The sequence below is a fragment of the Macaca fascicularis genome, chromosome 3, assembly GCF_037993035.2.
Source record: "Macaca fascicularis isolate 582-1 chromosome 3, T2T-MFA8v1.1".
Classification (NCBI taxonomy): Eukaryota; Metazoa; Chordata; class Mammalia; order Primates; family Cercopithecidae; genus Macaca; species Macaca fascicularis.
Window position 1 is genome coordinate 102,759,160 of NC_088377.1, and position 19,219 is coordinate 102,778,378.

Here is a 19,219-nt window from a genome sequence, read left to right on the forward strand (position 1 = left end):
AAGCTGCTGGCTGAAGGACTAAAAGAAGGGTTTCTTAAGTGGTTAGTTACATGCTGGAATCTTTGTTGTTTTTAAAACAATCTGCTTGTTCTCTAAAAGAACCTGTTTGTGCTTCTCCTCGAAAAGTACTAGTGGCATTCCCTCACCAACAATACAGCTTTAGGAACTTACTCTCTTCAAAAGAAATAAAATTTCAAAGAAAATTCTTCTAAGGTGGTCAAAGAGTTATCAAATCTGGAGAGTTGGGGAATCTTTTCTTGTGTTAGCCCTGTTATGCCAGATGGTTTCTTTAAAAAAAAAAAAAAAATCATGAATGTATTCTGCATGGACAGGCATTGTCATCTCTGCAGAGAACTGTCTTTGCCTAATGTCCTGTCTGATGGGCCATTCTATGTATTATATGCTACATAATCTCCACAAATGTATACTGTGGTCCATAAAACTGCCATACTGTTTTCAGAAACTAGTAAGTCACAAAGTAAACCTGAGACAGTGCTGTTAATAAACACAAATTGCAAACAAGAAGGTAGTAAGTGGAAATAATGCACTCATTTAGGAGTCATAAAGCCTTTGATCTTACTTTGAAGGAAAGAGTCTATGTTTAAACTACCCATTCAGGGACAGCCAGATCCCCATAAAGAGCAGTGCTTTTTGCTTTGATAGAAAATCACTGAGGCCTGTCTAGCAGGTCTGGTTTGTAAACAGATTAGTTAAAGGCTCATCAGGACTGATTTGCATAGGATTCAGCAAGCCTCAGTCACTTAATGAGCAATGCCATTTCCAGGTTGGGAAGAACACCATTTTTCCCCGCTAGCTATAAGTCTTAGATCATTACTTTGTGGGAAAGGGAAAGAATATTCATATAAAGTGAACGCTTGCTGTCCTTCCCTAATGGGAAAATGATGACCTAAGACTTGCTTTGCTTGCTCTAAATAGTGAAGGTGGTAATGAAAGAAATAGGTGATGAGTTTGAAATTAGGTTACAAAAAAGGTTTCCCTACCCTTCTCTATTGTTAGAGAGACAAAGGAGGACTAATGTGAATTATAATAGAGAAGGTAAATGCACTGCAGACGCAGACCACAAATATGTATCCACAAATGTTTATGGAGGACCTCCTTAGAACCTGGCTCTGTGTGTGTGTGTCAAGGGTGAGACATTCCATGCTGCCCAAGGCAGAGTGAGCCTCTGCCTGCACCGAGCCTCCCTTCTGGGGCCATCATTACAGAGAAATGGGAACAGCAGAGGAAAGGAATTTGGCAGTTTAAGCACAGGTTTTGAAATTTCTACCAGTGAGCCGCCATTTGCTTGAAGATGGCAAGAACAGTATTTCCAGAGAGAGCAAATCCTCTGATCAATCTTACTGCACTTTTGGTTTTGAGTTTCAGAAAAATGGGCAATCGCCTTCCTGTCAGTAATTAAGAACCTCTCTTTTCCTTAAATGTTGGAGTGAGAAAAATGTTCAAAGAGGAGGGGCGTGGTGGCTCATGCCTGTAATCCCAGCACTTTGGGAGACTGAGGTGGGCAGATCACTTGAGGTCAGGAGTTCGAGACCAGCCTAGCCAGCATGGCAAAACCCCATCTCTACTAAAAATACAAAAATTAGCCAGGCGTGGTGGTGCGTGCCTGTAATCCCAGCTACTAAGGAGGCTGTGGCATGAGAATCACTTGAACCCTACCGGCAGAGGCTGCAGTGAGCTGGGATTGCACCAGTGCACTCCATTCTGGGCAACAAAGCAAGAATCCATCTTTAAAAAAAAAAAAAGAAAAAAGAAAGAAAAAGAAAAAGAAAAAATGTCGAAAGCAAGCCTTTGCCTATTTTGATCACTTAATAGATAACAAACAGAGCAGCTCAGTAGAAACAAAAAATTGGAAACTGCTTATTTTTAACTTTGAAAAATAAGCAGTTTCTAAGTAAAACAAAGTGATCTCTGAAGTTTTCTACTCTGACTTCCAAGCATGTAGTGAACTGCCGGGGGACAGTGGGTGCTTCTTTGTCTGGCTTGCAGCAGCATCATCCTGCTTATGGGAAATGTTTTTTAAATATTATCAACGTTGGCAACATTAACTTTGTCAGCTGGAAACTGGGTTTAAATAGCAACCTTTGGCCTTTGGGTCCTGCCTTGTCAAGGCCAAGGACCTCAGCCTTACCCTGCTTCCTAGAAGCGAGATCAAATCAGCACTCTCCTGTAAATGTCACCTTGGATCCACTGCACTCAGGAAGACACAGTGCAGCTCTGGGAAGTGTTAGAAGAGAGCCTGGGGACAATTTCATACTGGCGTGATCAAGACTCCGGGTCCTGTCCAGGTAATTCAGATGGATAGTGGGTGTAAAGGGAGGCCATGCCCTCTGTCTCTCCAGGTGGATTTAATTAGGCTAAGGAGGAAGAGGAGGCCTTGTTAGTTTGTCTGCTTGTGAATATGGCTAGGGAGAGTATTCTAGTAAAATCTACTTGCGACCAGGTAAGACACCTGCATCCCTCCCTAGGAAAACGGGGGGTATTCTGTATCTCACAAGGGACCACATGTGAGGCCTCAGAGAGCCTTGCAGTCCCTCTTGCTGGCACCTTTCCCCAACCCCACTATTTTCTGATGGAGAAATTTCTTCCAGCTTGCCTTTGTCCACATCTCTCTCAACTTCCATAGGGGCACAGACCTGCTTTGTACAGGCAGGGACCTCCTGCTTGGAAGGAGCCCTTTAGATGGGCACTGACAAGAAGGCTCCAACCCACCTACCCACTGAGGAGGCCTCTTGATGCGTGGCCGCACCTGCATTTCTACCACAGGCTGGCATGAGGCAAATGAGCATGTCCACTGCCTGAGAAGATGTTCAAACACGAGCTCCATGAGGGCACGGACCATGGTTTTGTGACTGAGGTATCACAAGCACCTGGCACACTGGATGCATTCCACACACGGCATTTGTTTGGTGCATGAGTGAAGGAACAAATGAATGAGATGGCCCCAGTTTTTATTAGTAATTCTCTTGAATTACTAATAAAATTACTAAGGAACTAGTAATTCCCTTTCCTTTAGCTGTCCAGGAACACAGGCAAAGCCAAAGCTCCCAGGATCCTCATTCCATGGGCTCTAAAGCAGGAAGGATTGGAGGAAATGAGGGACTGACTGTAGTGAGGCGGGTTTGCCAAGTCTTAGGAAGCCTGGCCCCAATATTTGGAAGCTTTCCCTGAGTTAGAAACATGAACACATAGCCTCTGTTATTATGGGCCCAGGACCAATTCCAAGGCATCAGGAAGAGGCCCTCTAAACACCCCTTTACACACATAAAGCACTAGCAGAGTTTCTAACCTGTAGTAGATGCTTAATAAATGCCCTTGCTCTCAGAGTGACTGCATCTGAATACCAGCAGGTAGGATCTTTGATTGGAGCCACGAGCCCGTTAACACTGAAATGCTGTGTTAATCAAGCTTAGAGAACACAGAAGCCCACCATAGCAGAAGACCAGAAACGGCTTAATCTCATTTCACTTAATATATCTAAGTGAGATATGTCTAAACACTCTGCTTTATTTTACAAACTTATAATCAACTTTTGAAAATAATGATGAAAGCCATCCTTTGCTGCCCTACTCACCTCCCACATCCTTCAACACTGTATTAAAAGGTGGGCCCCGGAGAGGTCAGGCCTGAGTTCTAAACCCAGCAATACCATTTTCTAGTGTGGACTTGAGCAGGTGACTTAGCCTCTCTCGGTGTCAGTTTTCTTTTTTCTTTTTTTTTTTTTTTTTTTTTTTTTTGAGCAGAGTCTTGCTCTGTTGCCCAGGCTGGAGTGCAGTGGTGCAATCTCGGCTCACTGCAACCTCCACCTCCCGGGCTTAAGCAATTCTTCTGCCTCAGCCTCCTGAGTAGCTGGGACTGCAGGCACGTGTCACCACACCCAGCTAATTTTTAGTGTTTTTAGTAGAGACGGGTTTTCACCATGTTGGCCAGGCTGGTCTCAATCTCCTGACCTCATGATCCACCTGCCTCGGCCTCCCAAAGTGCTAGGATTATAGGCATGAGCCACTGCGCCCAGCCTCTCAGTGCCAGTTTTCTCATCATGACATAGGGATAATAGTAACTGTCCCAGGGTATAATTGAAAGGCTTAAATAACACAGTGTAGGTACAGGGCCTGGCATGGTGTCTGCCACATAGTAAATGCTCACTAAAACTTACAAGCTCTTATTATGAGCTACTGGTAACCAAGAAGCCAGTTGGTAAAGAGCAAACTTGATAAATACAAGACTGCCATCAGCCATCTTCTACTTCAAATGGTTTCTGGTTAGTTAGCAAGAGGGTATTTGAATCTGCTTGTGGGAGATTTTTTTTCTCTAATGCCATAGGACCCAGTAGAGAGAGTGAATACGAAAAGCCTGGCTCTCTCAAACTTGGCAGAAGATAAGTCAGAAATGTGCTGGACTCATGGGCTATATCTGCTAAGACAAAAGCAGTGGTCTGCAAGGTCATATTCTGGGAGACAAATCTTGCTGAATGAATTCCACTCAGAGCTGGGGCTTTGGCGCAGCCCAAGGCTGTGAGTGCTCAGCCCATTGGGGCAAATGGTGGCTTTAAGTCCTGTCTTTTGTGCAATCCTCCCCTACCCCATTCTTTGATGTGGAAAATGGACACTTTGTCAATCTCATGTAAAGTGCTATGCAGATGCAGTTTCAAAGCACTTTCCCACCTCCACCCAATGAGATCCCTGTCCCTGAGACTTTCCCATTTAGAAATTCTGAAGCTGCCAGACAAGCAGACATCACTCTAAACCAAACTGGAGATTGCTAGCTAAATGTCTGCAAACCCAGGGACTCAGCTAGTACATAGCTGATGGGAATGCAGACTGATAAAAGTCTTGCTGGAGCATCATTTGCCAATAGATTTTAAAAACACTCATTTATAATTAAACACCAAAATATTTACAAATGTATTCATTCATCTTAGCTTCTTTTATATAATAGTATTGACAAGTGATTCAGATCCTTTTCCATGCCCTGGTCTCCTTATTGGGCTCTTTCTAGTTAAGCTTTGCCAGGCCCAGTGCGGCTGGTGAAGAGGTTTGGCTTTGGAGGTGGCAGTGAAGTGGGAAGAGCCACCACAAAACTATAGGAACCGCCAGGCACGGTGGCTCACGCCTGTAATCCCAGCACTTTGGGAGGCCAAGGCTGGCAGATCACGAGGTCAGGAGTTCAATACCAGCCTGGCCAACATGTTGAAACCCTGTCTCTACTAAAAATACAAAGATTAGCTGGGTGTGGTGGTGCACACCTGTAATCCCAGCTACTCGGGAGGCTGAGGCAGGAGAGTTGCTTGCACCCAGGAGGCAGAGGTTGAGTGAGCCGAGATTACACCACAGCACTCCAGCCTGGGTGACAGAGCAAGACTCCGTCTCAGGGGAGGAAAAAATGAACCATAGGAACCCTGGAATGTTCCCTACCACTGTTAAATTGTCAATAAGGCATGAAATGGCTGGTGAAAATTATCTATCCATCGTCACTTGCAGCCATCCACAGCTCTCCTGGTTACTGACCTATAGTAGATGCTTAATAAATGCCCTAGGCAGGGAATACAAATAACTGCATATAGCCAGCCAAACATGCTTCCAGCATAATAGAGCCATGGAATGTAAATAGAGATCACAGTAAAATAGAGCTACTGTGTGCAGCCAGGGGAAGACAGGAAGACGGTGTTGGGAAGGAAAGAGGATGAGAGAGAGCTGCCATTGTGTCGAATAGTTATCTTAGGACATAGAGAATAGAATAGGGGCTTTGGAATACAGCAGACTTATATTTGAGTACCTGAATTGCCAATAAATAGCAAACTACTTAACACTTCTGAAGCCTGGTTTCCTTATCTATAAAATGGAGAAGCAGGCAGGCACTTTGGGAATCTGAAGCAGGAGGATCACTTGAGCCCAGGAGTTGGAGATCAGCCTGGGCAACATAGAGAGACCCTATCTCTACTAAATAAAAATGAAAATTAGCTGGGTGTGGTGGCACATGCCTGTAGGCCCAGCTACTCAGAGGCTGAGGCAGGAGGATCACTTGAACCCAGGTGTTTGAGGCTATAGTGAGCTATGATCACACCACTGTACTCCAGCCTGGGCAACAGAGCAAGACCCTGTCTCTAAAAAAAATAATAATAATTAAAACAAAATAGGAAAAGCAATTTGTAGAGCTATTGGCAGAATTAAGTGAGATGAAAGAGCATATACAAAGCATCTGACCCAGGGAAGGTACTCAATAAAAGTGAGTTTCATTTTCAAATACTTTGTCTTGTTGTCTCCTTAAGAAATGTTTATTATATAAGGTGTGTTGATTTCACATTCAAAAGACACAATCAGTGTGACATATCTAAAACTCTGTTGTCCCAGATCTGAATAGTCTGATTTATATCGTATACGTAGCTTCCACTATCTTAGTGGGGTTTTAAGGAATTTACCCTTGTAGTGACCTTTTTGATTAAAGACTCTGTTAAGAAGTTGGTTAAATAACAAAGTATGGATTAGTAAGTCCAAGAGCAGCATTTGAAAAATATGATTACCTAAAATGTGGTGCTTCCAGTGAGCACTGTGTTTAACATCAGGTGAGTTGTATTGGTATCTTTTGCATAACTAACAGATGGCTTTGAAGTTTACTCAAAAGACAATTAAAAAGGCTGATCAGGCAAGGGATGGCGGGATGTTTTAAAGCCTGCTTTTACCCAGGCATTCCATGCAGATAAGCACCAGGGTAGAGGAATAAGAAGAAATGGTCTTCTAAGCTGAAGTGTTCTGTTTCACTTCCTTCTGTCCCAAGTAGTTGCTAAAGTAATTTACAATTTGGAAAGCTGTGATCACCCTACCTGAAGCAGTAAAATCTCATGGTGGGGCCTCGTAATTTATCACCGGCAGTAAATGCTAACAAATTATACTGTACTAAAAGCCATTGCCCAAGAGTTTAGCCCAGAAGACACCAAGGCAAGGCCTTTATTTTTATTTTTTTTATCAGGATGAGTGAATGTTTAGTCTACTGGATATTTTTCAAGCTTACATTTTTATATTATGCCTTTTGGTTTTTTTGAACCAGATCCAAGTTTGACTTTGGTATTTGCTGTAATGTACTCTTTGTTTTCCCTTTATTTCCCATCTCACTGTTACCTCTATCCCAGTGGAGCCTTTCCAGTGTTTGAAGAGGGCAAACATTGATCTAGCCTGAAGTTAGAATAGGAAAATATGTGTGAGGAAATTGATGTTACCATTTGCACTCAGTCACTCGGTCAAGAGTCAGCTCTCTCATTTTAAAAGCAAAATATGCATCAAAAACTTCAACAGACTTCAGCGGCAATGGAAAGCAGCATGTTTGGAAACTGCACATCAGGAGGCCTACTGCTGAGTTCAGAATGATTACCATATCCCATCATACTACCTTCTAGTGAAATCTAACACTTTCTTGTTAGAGTCTTAGAAACTATTCAAGACCAATCCATTTAGCCAAAAAAAAAAAAAAAAAAAATCCTCTCTGGGTAAATTTACTGATACCAGAGAACAGATTTTTTTAAAAACCCAAGAATTCTTCTCTAAAACAAATTAAAGAAAAAAGCTTTCCTCAAGATGCTAAGGACCTGAGGCCTCGGAGGCGCTTGGTCATGTGCCAGATTTGAGCATCTTCCTCTCCCCAAATGCCACAGAAAGGGGAAAAAAGTGAGGAAATATCACTTATTCTGCCTCTTTACTGCCTTTTAGATCAGTTGGAAATCAAGTTTTTGTTGGTTTTATTTGTTTTAGATCGGGATTTCTTTCTTTCTAGTTGAGTAACAGGGTTGCTCACGCAAGTCACCCTTTCTCTTGCTCTTGTGAACTGGGGGCTGTGGGAGTGGCAGCACCTGGGGCCATGACAGACATGCAGAGCCTCAGTTGCTAGCCAGACCTGTCTGAGAAGAGCTGCTGAGTATCCCTCAGCTCGCACTGTGTCAGGAGATGCTGGTGTTTAGGGTTGTTGGCAGGTTTTTAGTTTGAAGGGATGTCCTTTGCGAGGAAAGAATCCTAGACCCAGAGCACTCCAAGAAGCAGAGGGCTTACTCATGGGATATACATGGACCCAAACTGGAGTCTGAAAGCAAGATCTGGAGGCAGCTCCAGGGACAGGCTGCCCTCTGCCCCTAGCTCCTGTGTCTGCTCCACTCTCCCCACTTCACGGACCACATTTCAGCGCTTCCTCATGGCTTCTGCTGCTGCACAACTTAAGCTTTGACGTGGTCCATCATGGCCCCTCCAACCCCTTTCTGCATCAGCATCTCCTTTCAGCTTCAGCTCATACTGATGCCTGATTTCCTCCATCTCAATTCTCAAGAGCTAGAATCTGATCGGTCCAATAAAATGTTTTGCTCCCAACCTTCCACAGGTCACTGGCTAGCCTAGAATTGGACTCTGGATCAGCTCGAGGGGCTGGGGATACAAATGATCTGCATGAAGGCTGACCCTCAGCAGGGGAGGCCAAACTCAGAAGGCTGACCCTCTGAGGACCGGCAGGCAGTTTGAGAGGCCTGAGAGGTGGGTCGCTGGCCACTCTTCAATTTATCACAGCTTGTAGGAACTACAGAATAAAAAATCTCAATGCAACATGGGAAAAAACTCTTAGCTGGGTGCGGTGGCTCACGCCTGTAATCCCAGCACTTTGGGAGGCCGAGGTGGGCCGATTACAAAGTCAGGAGATCGAGACCATCCTGGCCAACATGGTAAAACCCCGTCTCTACTAAAAATACAAAAATTAGCTGGGCGTGATGGCATGTGCCTGTAGTCCCAGCTACTCGGGAGGCTGAGGCAGGAGAATCACTTGAACCCCAGAGGCAGAGGTTGCAGTGAGCTGAGATCACACCACTGCACTCCAGCTTGGCAACAGAGCGAGACTCCATCAAAAACAAAACAAAACAAAAAAACAAACACACACACACATACACCAAAACAAAACTCTTACCTGCTCCCTAATGCAAATGTCAGTTTAAGTCAGGAAATAAAAAAAGTTTCTAAATTTATTTACTGCCAGACCTATTCTAGGGAGAGAAAGAAGGAAAGGTGAGTATGAGGAACTGAACATTAATTTTAAAGATATTTTGTGGGCCAGTTTTATTTTAGGGACTTATTTTTATTTTATTTTAGGGACTTATATTAAGACATAAAACTATATACCTGAGAGGCTAGTGAGAGGAAGTGTAACGAATTGAAATTTTCTGGAGTATTATGTAGAAGACAGGTACCCCCACTTACCTCTCTTCAAAGAGCCTAATCACAGCTGCATTTATGAAGCCTGGAAGAAGTTGTTAGAGAAAGTTTGAGAGTTTTAAAATTATTACTGAAAGATTTGAATCTTTTATCAGGAATCTTAGTTTTTCTATAAAAATTATAAATCCCAGGACAGATATGTCAGCCACCTGGGGATCAGAAACTAAGCCCTTTGATGCTACAAGGTAACATTATGGAAGCCCTGCAACCTAGTTTAACGGGCACTGCCGAGAGAGCTCATTGCAGTCAGAGAGAGAATTCGGTTTGCACAATGTCTTTCTGCTGGTCAGGCCCCTCCTTTCCTTTGTTTCTCCCTCTCCGTTAGTGAGACTCATTCCCCTGCCTCCACTCCGTCCCCTCTGGCCTAATCCACACACAGTTGCTACTTGGCTTTCCTGGAGCACAGCTCCAACCAGACCTGATCTGCTCAGACCCCTGCAGAAGTTGTGAAGGAAGCAGCCTCCCCAGCCTGGCACTCGCCTTAACACTACACAGTGGCCATGCCTCCCACGACACTCTCATCTGCACCATACACTCTTGTCATCCTGCAAGGTCTCCTTCCTTAGGAGTGCTGACCCAGTCCCCTGCCCCTGCTCACTGCCCCCAGCTTTCCTATCCCTGCCTAGAACCTCCTCTGGGCTCTTTCACAATGCCCCCCACTTTCCAAGTGTTTTTTGTTTTGTTTTGTTTTGTTTTTTGAGACAGAGTTTCACTCTTGTCACCCAGGCTGGAGTATAGTGGCATGATCTCCTTTCCCTACAACCTCCACCTCCTAGGTTCAAGCAATTCTCCTGCCTCAGCCTCCCAAGTAGCTGGGATTACAGGTGCCTGCCACCATGCTGGCTAATTTTTGTATTTTTAGTAGAGATGCGGTTTCACCATGTTGACAAGGCTGGCCTTGAACTCCTGACCTATGGTGATCCACCTGCCTCAGCCTCCCAAAGTGCTGGGATTACAGGCATGAGCCACCGCGCTCAGCCTCAAGTGCATTTCTGATACCGCTTTCGAGATCCCCTCCTCCTTCTCACTGGTTTGTTGATGTCTCATCTTCCTCATAGCAGCTGTGATCTCACATTTCCCTTTCCCTTTTGTTTTTTAGGTTTTCACCTCAAAGGTGCCATTCCTCCCCCATCAGGTCAGAAGTATATCGAGAATGGGAACTTGAAATCTTCACACCAAATGTGACCGGGTAGAAAAACAGAGTGGTACAGTAATGTGAGTAGGATCTGGACTCCAACTTCCTGTCAGAATTCACATTCCTGGTGGACTTATTTGCTGTGGTTTGTGGGATGTTGAACAAGTCACTTGCCTCTCCCAGTCTCAGCTTCCATATCTGTAAAATAAGATAAGAATTATACTGACCCCACAAGCTTGCTGTGAGGATCACCTGAACCATATGTTCCAAAGTGCTCCGTGAACTCATCAGTACCTCACAGAACATCACTTGCTGCTCTAGTGATGCCAGTAGGTGCTCAGTAAATGCAAGCCCCTGTGCAGCCCCTGGACGGGGATGCTGGAGCCTCCAGGGTTAGCCAACAGCATTAACCTGCTTGTCCATCAAGACTTTTATAAGAGCTGCTAACAGGCAGGAAAATTGCTGGATTTGAGTTTCACCTCCTCCCCTTAACCAGGTCACCTTCTGGAGGAGGTGCTAATGAGCAGCAAAATGACCAAAATGTGGGCGGTAAGGGAGGCAGAGAAGGAAACAGCCTAGGAGCTTGGACAGCCCTCTGCTAGCTACCCAGCGCTTGAAGCTAGGCCTAACAGGCATCCCAGAGCCCAGCACAAGGCCCCTCTTGGCACCAAGGGGAGAATAACCAAGCAAGGGCCGGAGATGTGGCTTTGGTTCCGGTGAAGCTTTGGGGAAAAACCCAGATCAGGCCCCTCTCTCTCTGGCCATATAAACTTGCAGTCTCCAGCCTCCACAATCGGCACACTGGTGCTTTAATAATTGCTCTTTCTCTTAAGCAGGTTCCATTTTAACTGACCACCTTCTTGACAAATATTGAGCCACAGAATGTTCCTGGCGAGTGGCAACCTAAGAGTGCCATCAGCACTGGAGGGTCTCAAGTATTCCATTCCAGACCCATGGCCAGCGCAGGCAGGTCCAGGAGGGGCAGGCATGGGACTGGCGGCTTCCCAGACATCCATGAATAGATGTGGCCTCCTGTGAGTCTTCCCTTACCATCTGTGGTGTCAGCTTCAGGGTTCCAGGGTGAACCTGAGGCCTTGAAGAAGCAGGCTGGTGAGCCCCAGCATTCAGTAACCATGACATTTGCTAACAAACTTCACCCATCAGTGGCTCTCAAGTCTGACTGCACATGAGAACCACCTGGGGCGGCGATGCTGCTGTCGACCTTGGAAGGCTGCTGTGTATTGAATTGAGGTAATGCGTATTCAATACTTGGCACTTAGTAAATACTGCAGGTCCTCAAATAACGTTTTTCTTCCTTTCTTTGAGACAGAGTATCACTCTTGTCACCCAGGCTGGATTGTAGTAGTATCATCGCAGCTCACTGCAACCTCCACCTCCCGGGTTCAAGTGTTTCTCCTGCCTCAGCCTCCCATGTATCTGGGACTACAAGCGCACACCACCACGCTCAGCTAATTTTTGTATTTTTAGTAGAGACAGGGTTTCACCATGTTGGCCAGGCCGGTCTCAAACTCCTGACTTCAGGTGATCTACCCGCCTTGGCCTCCCAAGTGCTGGGATTACAGGTATGAGCCACCATGCCCGGCCAAATAACATTTAGTTCAACATTATTTTCTTACCACGTTGACGAGAAAAGAAAAATGAATTCCAGCTGGGGCCACTGTCTATGTGGAGTTGGTACACGTTCCTCACATCTACATGGGTTTTCTCTAAGCACTCTGGTTTCCTCCCACATCCCAAAGGTGTGCACACGGCATGTCTATCTGGCCCCAGAGTGAGCAGGGGTGTGTGTGAGTGCGCCCTGAGATCTGATGGTGTCCAGGCTGGGGCAGGTTCCGTCCTGCACCCTGAACTGGAATAAGTAGGAAGATAATTATCTTGTTCTTATGAATTTGTCTTAAGTGTATGTATTGCTCATATTTATTTCAGTGTTTACTATTAGGCGCATTTTGGTATTTATTTAGAAGTTTGGTGATGTTTTTCTGATTAGAAATATTCCAGGAACTTAGCTCCTGTTTATACCAATTAGCTTGTGGGAAAATGGATTTTGTTTTATGGCATTTCACCTAAAGTTGCAGTTTCCAGGAACCTATTGGCAACATTAAGTGAGGACTTACTTCATTCCTTTTTTCTGTATTTGTGGCTCTATACCTTACAAATAACAGTATATAAAATTAATATAGTCTAATAAAAACCAGACACAATTTGAGGTGACACTCTAGGGTGCTTGGTCTATACTTTTTCACCCTGTTGTCATTCTACTGATATTAAATCAGAGATTCTCAATTGAGAGGAAAGGAAGCATTCTTAACAAAGAAAGGGGGTAGAAGCGGGCACAGTACACTTTGCACACATCATGAACTGGGCTTGATGCTAACAGACTTAGATTGGATCCAGCCTCCATGTTTTACCTAGGATAGAAAGTGTGTGACACACTGATAGCCTATGATCAAAACGTTTTCTGTGTATTTTTTTTTGAGCTGGAGTCTTGCTCTGACACCCAGGCAATAGCACAATCTTGGCTCACTGCAACCTCTGCCTCCCAGGTTCAAGTGATTCTCCTGCCTCAGCCTCCCGAGTAGCTGGGATTACAGGTGCCCACCACCATGCCTGGTTAATTTTTGTATTCTAGAGATTTTGTATTTTTAGTAGGTTTTGCCATGTTGGCTGGGCTGGTCTCGAACTCCTGACCTCAAATGATCTGCCTGCCTCAGCCTCCCAAAATACTGGGATTACAGGCTTGAGCCACCATTCCCAGTCCAAAATGTTTTTTAATACCAAAATAATTTTTCTTGTAAAAGTACTATTAGATTGATTTAAGTCAGGATATTGATAATTCAAATGTTTAAAGAAGAATTTTGAGATTTTAATATTTACCAAAGGGGCATGGGCTATTTCTCATGACAACAAGTAGGAAAAGTTTTGCAGTGGGCTTTCAGGTGGGGAAAAAATGTGTACCTAGAGAGGTTTGCAAAACTCTCAAGCTTGAATTTGTTGTCTTCTCACAGGAGCCCTGACTTTGAGGCATGTTTCTTGATCCTTTAATTTTGTGCTTAGAACACGTCCTTGGATGGGGGTCAAAGTTTCATAGAAAGAATTTAATTTACTTAAAAGGTGTAGTTGCTCACTGGAAACCCTGGCACCTTTGGGTTTCCGACAGGTGAGAATGAATTCGGGCTGTGAAACAGAGCATTTTGCTTCTTGAGATGAAAAGCCAGAGCAAGACGCTCATGGGAATCACTGGAGAGCTTGGTAAACCAGAATGCTGGGTTCTGCCCCTAGAATTTCCAGTTCAGTGCATCTGAGTTGAGAGCTTGGTCATCTGAAAATGGGCATGTCTAACTAATTCTCACGGGGCACTCGTACTATAGGCCTGGTGGCCACACATTGAGAACCACTGCTCTAACCTAAAGAGGGAAGGAAAGACAGAGCCTGGGCAAGCTCAGCTGGGAGCAGTTGCAGAGTTTTGTACTCCAGGGATGGGGCAAGCCCAACATGCAGTCAGCTGGTGAGGTCTGTGGGCAGTCCCTGGGTATGGTTCCTACCTGTCCCTGTCTCTGGGCCTTCCTGGGAATTAGGCCATCTAACCAACCTATCAATGGTGAAGGAATTTGAACCTAGGAAATTAAGAACTATGAAGGGTCTGAGGTTTTACTCTACTTGTAATCTAACAAATTAGCCTGCTACAGTTTCATGGATTGGCCATAGACACAAAACTCCTGGATCAGAGACAAAGAGCAGTTTATTGCTCATAGCAATACCAGTAGGCAGAGCATCAGCATTTTCTTGTGCTGGTTTCATGAGCCTCATTGCCACAGGGCAACACAAAGAGGGCCAGTTGATTCCTTTACATGTGGTAGGTTGAGTTATAGGAGAGGAATACTGAGATGAGGGAACCTGAGTCTTTTATAATGGACAGAGAGTATGCCTAATCTCTTCTCCGGTAAGAGACACTGTATCTTTGAAGGCTGACCACTCTACAACATTTTTCAAAAGTGAAATACTTTGGATGTCCCCTCCAAATCTCATGTTGAGATGCAGTCCCCAGTGTTCGAGGTGGGGCCTGGTGGGAGGTGTTTGAGTCATGGATCTCTCATGGCTTGGTGCTGTCCTCAGGGTAGTGACTGAGTTGTTGTGATGTCTGGTTGTTTAAAAGTATGTGGCATCTCTTCCCCACTCTCTCTTGCTCCCAAAGTGGGAGTAGGCCTTGTGATGCTCCTATTCTTGTTTTGCCTTCTGACATGAGTAAAAGCTTCCTAAGGCCTCTGCAGAACCTGAGCCACTTAAATTTCCTTTCTTTATAAATTACCCAGCCTCAGGTATTTCTTTATAGCAATGTGAAAGAATGGTCTAACACAACAAGATAATTTAGAACAATGTTATTTGGTATCTCTGCATTGCTAGATGTGTAGAAACATGAAAGACCCATGGATAATTGCCTCCCAACAAGTCTAGGCTCTTAATACCTTACACTGGAGTTAGTAACTACAGCCCACCAGCCTTCAGCCTGTTTTCCTACTGCCAATGAGCTAAGAATGTTTTTTACATTAATAGACTATGACACACACACACACACAGACAGAGAGAGAGAGAGAGAGAGAGAGAGAGAGAGAGAGAGAGAGAGACTGAGAGACTGAGAGAATGAATATACAACAAGAATCTTACATGGCCTGCAAAGCCTAAAATATTTACTACTGGCCCTTTAAGGAAAAAAAAATGCCAACCCTTGCCCCATGCAGTACTGTTTCTGCAGCCCTGGCTAGACTTATGCCAAGAGTCTACATGAACCTGACTTATTCTAGCAGTTTCTGTAACCATTAGATACTCTAGGACAGGTGTATGGCAGATTGAATTTCTTAGCAGGCAAACTCTGAGATGGAGTTTAATGTGCAGATATTTATTAAGGAGCACTTCTGGTATTGACACCTGTGGAACATAGGGCAAGGAAGTTGGACTAGATAGAGAAGCTGGGCTGTGATGCAGCCCCAGCAACAGACTCAGCCAGTCACACAGGGAGCTCTGAACCTGGAATAGCCTCTCAGACTGTTCCTAAGTTGGGCTGAGATGCCCAGGCCTTTATACTCATGCATCAGACACTCATTGGATGGAGACCACCTGTGAAGACCAGGCCAGGTGGTTCTCGGGAGCTGAGGCAATCCCTAAAGGGTCTGACAACTGAAAACTGTCTGCCCACCCCTCCCAGTAGCTGGGACAACTGGTCTTTCATTGAAGGGAAAATCTCAGAGGAGCATCTCAGCGTTCATCACATGGTGCAAACATTTTAGGGCCATGACAGTGGCCTCTGTTAGATCATCATCCTTCTATAATGATTTTTCTAATCTCTCTCTTGAGACAGGGTCTCACTCTGTCACCCAGGCTGGAGTGCAGTGACACAATCTCAGCTCACTGCAACCTCTGTCTCCCAGCCTCAAGTGATCCTCCCACTTCAGCTGCACACATAGCTGGGACTACAGGCCTGCACCACCACACCCAGCTAATTCTTTTTCTTTTTTTTTTTTTTTTTTGTAGAGACAAGAGCTTTGCCATGTTGGCCAGGCTGGTCTCGAACTCCTGGGCTCAAGTGATCCATCTCCTTCAGCCTCTCAAAGTGCCGGGATTACAGGCGCAAGCCACTGTGCCTTGCCTAACGTTTTTAATCCCCTGAAGTACTATACTTAGCAAAAGGTCCTGCAAGTGGTAAGGTCTAATGAGTATATATTCAATGAGGAGGTGAATGAGTTTTATGGACTAAATGTTTGTGTCCCTCACAGATTCATACATTAACTAATTTCTAATGTGATGGTATTAGGAGGTGAGGGTCTTTGAAGGGTAATTAGGTCATGAACACAGAAGCCTCATGAATGGGATTGGTGTCCTTATAAAAGGGACCCCAGAGAGCTCTCTCATACTCTTTTATCCACATGAAGATACAACGAAAAGATGACAATCTGCAACCCAGAAGAAGGTCCTCACCAGAACCCTACCACTCTGTCTCGGACTTCCAGTCTCCAGAACCATGAGAAATAAATTCCTGTTGTTTCAAAGCCACCCAGTCTGTGGCACTTTGTTATAGCACCCCAAACCAAGCCAAAGAGTAGGGGAGTGAGTGGGTGGATGGATGAGTTACAAAAGGAACCCAACACTGAAGTCTTGGATACTGCTGCAATTACCTCCTCCCGGGTCCTACCTCTGTTCATTAGGAGCCCTGGAGAGGGAAGCAGTGTTATAGAATGCCGCCCCACCCACTATCCTTCCAAAGACTGTTCTTAAAATCAACTCAAACAAAAAAATAACTGTGATAGACTTGACCTTTGAAAAAGAAACATTAGATCCTCTTTCTGGTAGCTGGGAAATTCAGCACTAGCAACAAAATTGTGTGAATCACTGACAGAAAAGGGGCCAGTAGCTGTAGCTCTCACCAATACAAATGAGAGGCAGGCAAAAGGCAGATTAAAATATGATCTTGTTGATGCTTTGGCTTTGCTTCCCAGGCCTTTGGTGTGTGGAATTGTAGACTGCATTTTTCTTCTTCTACAGAGCCCCAAAGCATTAGAATTAGGACAGTAGATCTAGGCCACGACAGGCTTTCATCCATTGGCAAAAATTAGACCCCAAAGAGGAAGAGGCAGGGTAGTCTGCACTCAGGGAGACATCAAGAGGCACTCTTGTCTTGGGTCCCAATTGGCCAGGCAGTATCATGGATGAGTTTCTGAGCAGTAAAGTGGGATATAAGTAGATGAACCACAGGAGAAAGAATCCTTGAGCAGTCCCAGGCAGAAGTAATTTTCTACAGTTTTGGTTGGCAATTCTTTTCAGATTCAAAGGAACAAAGGACAACCAATTCAACAGTAATAAAACAAAGTGGCAAATTATTCAGTAATAGGGGTAAAAAAAATAGTTATAGAAGCCCTTTAAAATTAATTTCATAATAGATATCAGACTTCTGCTTTCAGTAGTGGCAGAATAGGATATTTGGACCAACCTACCTATCAGTGGAAGACCATTAGAAAAGCTAACAAAGTAGTAAAAATCCGCTTGAAGGCATTAGAGAGCAAACAAGGCAGAAAAGAGTTACCAGGTTAAGATTTGGGGAAAGGCAGAAACACAGAGCAATGGAGACCCAGTGGCATTCAGGACTACCTCTGCCAATCTCAGAAGAGACTTATGGTTGAGAGGTTAAAAACATAAACAGGGCTTTGATTGCTTTGCAGAACACAGGGGAACAGAAACTGAATTCTATAATTTGAGGTGATACTCATAATTATGTATACTCTGGAAGAAAAGATGAACCAGAAGTAAACTAACTTTCAAAGGGACTGAAACTCAGCTTCAAATCCTCTCATTCCTGAATTTGGATTAATGGGATCCTAGGTTGCTAATGCCCCAGCTATCATCCAGATGCACAGATAAATCCTTTCTGAAGACATGGTATACCATTCTTCTAACTTTTAATTTTTTCTACTATTTTTTCATAACCAATTTCAGGCACTTATGCAAAAATAACCAGGCATATGAGAAAAAGAAAAGTACAGATGAAAATCGAGAGAAAGAACAGACCCACGGGGGATCCAGACAAGGAAGGTATTAACATAGATTCTAAAATAACCATGCCTGATGTTTAAAGATAACATTGTGGATATGTGTAGGGGTTTGGAAACTTACAGCTGAACCATGGATACACCGCTAAGGCACAGCCAAGGGCTGGAAGGCCTAGGGCCTGAATCCCCCGAGAGCCTCACCTCAGTTTTGCGGGTGAGACGGGTCCTTGTGGAGTTCGAGTCAAACCCAGAAGAAACGAGGGAGCCCGGGTCTCCTCCGAGTGTGCAACAAGCTGACCTGGGGCGCCCCGCTGAAAGGTCACTGGAGACAATCCAGGATCACCCAGTCTTTGCAGCAGGGTGCAGACTTGGAGCCCCCCCAGGGGCGGCCAGAATCAGGCCCAGGGTCCCCACAGCGTCAGCAAGACCTACACCTGGAGTCGCCTCAAAGACAGCTGGAGTCAGTCCTGAATCCCCACGATGTCAGCCGAAGCCAAGTGAGGAGGCACCCAACTGTTCTCAGGGCGAGGGAGTACTGGCCTCGGTGTTGGCCCAAAGTAAGGAGGAGCTGACCCCAGGGGCCTCCCAGCATCAGCTGCTGCCAGGCCCAGGATCACCAGAGCCTTAACCCCATTCAGCAAGCTCCAGGTCCGGAGCCCTCTCAGCTACTACTGGAGCTGACACTCGAGGCACCTGGCTTCCCCCGGGGTCAGGGTCAGCACGAGCAGAGCAAACCACCTCCAGCTGGGGAGGTGGTGACACACGGCTTCGGCAAAGAAGCGAAAGGGTTCTTCATCCCAGGCCCCAGCGTCCAAGAAGCTGAAGAAAGAGCAGCTTTCTGTAATCCCGAAGGGGAAGCCCAAATCGGGCTGAGTGTGGAAGAACCACTCCAAGAAAAGATTCTCTCTGATGCTTCAGGACAAGCCCCTGCGCCCATCGTGGCAGGGGAAGCTGAAGCAGGAGAGGAAGCTGGCCTAGGACTTTGCCCCTCACCTGGAGGAGGAGTAGGAGAGGCGCCGCCAGGAGAAGAAACAGCACCGGGCCGAGAACCTGAAATGCCCGGAATGAGCCAAAGGTGGAAATCGTCCAAGTGATCTGAAACCCCACCAAGCTCAAGCAGGCAAAGCAGGAGCAGCTGCGCTGCATTAAGAAGCAGGACACCCTGACCCTGCTGCAGAAGCAGCCGGCCGGCAGCCAAGATCTGAGCTCAGGATGGCCCGAGGCCTTCCATGGCCAACAATAATGTCAGGCCGCAGCTCAGACAACTCTGCTGG

At 45.3% G+C, this 19,219-nt stretch overlaps 1 long non-coding RNA gene and 1 pseudogene across 1 annotated transcript in view; one reads left to right on the forward strand and one right to left on the reverse strand.

Annotated features, from left to right (window-relative positions):
* LOC141409878 (uncharacterized) overlaps positions 1–19,219 on the reverse strand; it is a 170,946-nt gene that overhangs the window by 21,901 nt on the left and 129,826 nt on the right. The gene's annotated exons all lie outside the window — the stretch shown is intronic.
* On the forward strand, positions 16,060–19,188 carry LOC102120097 (coiled-coil domain-containing protein 86 pseudogene; annotated as a pseudogene).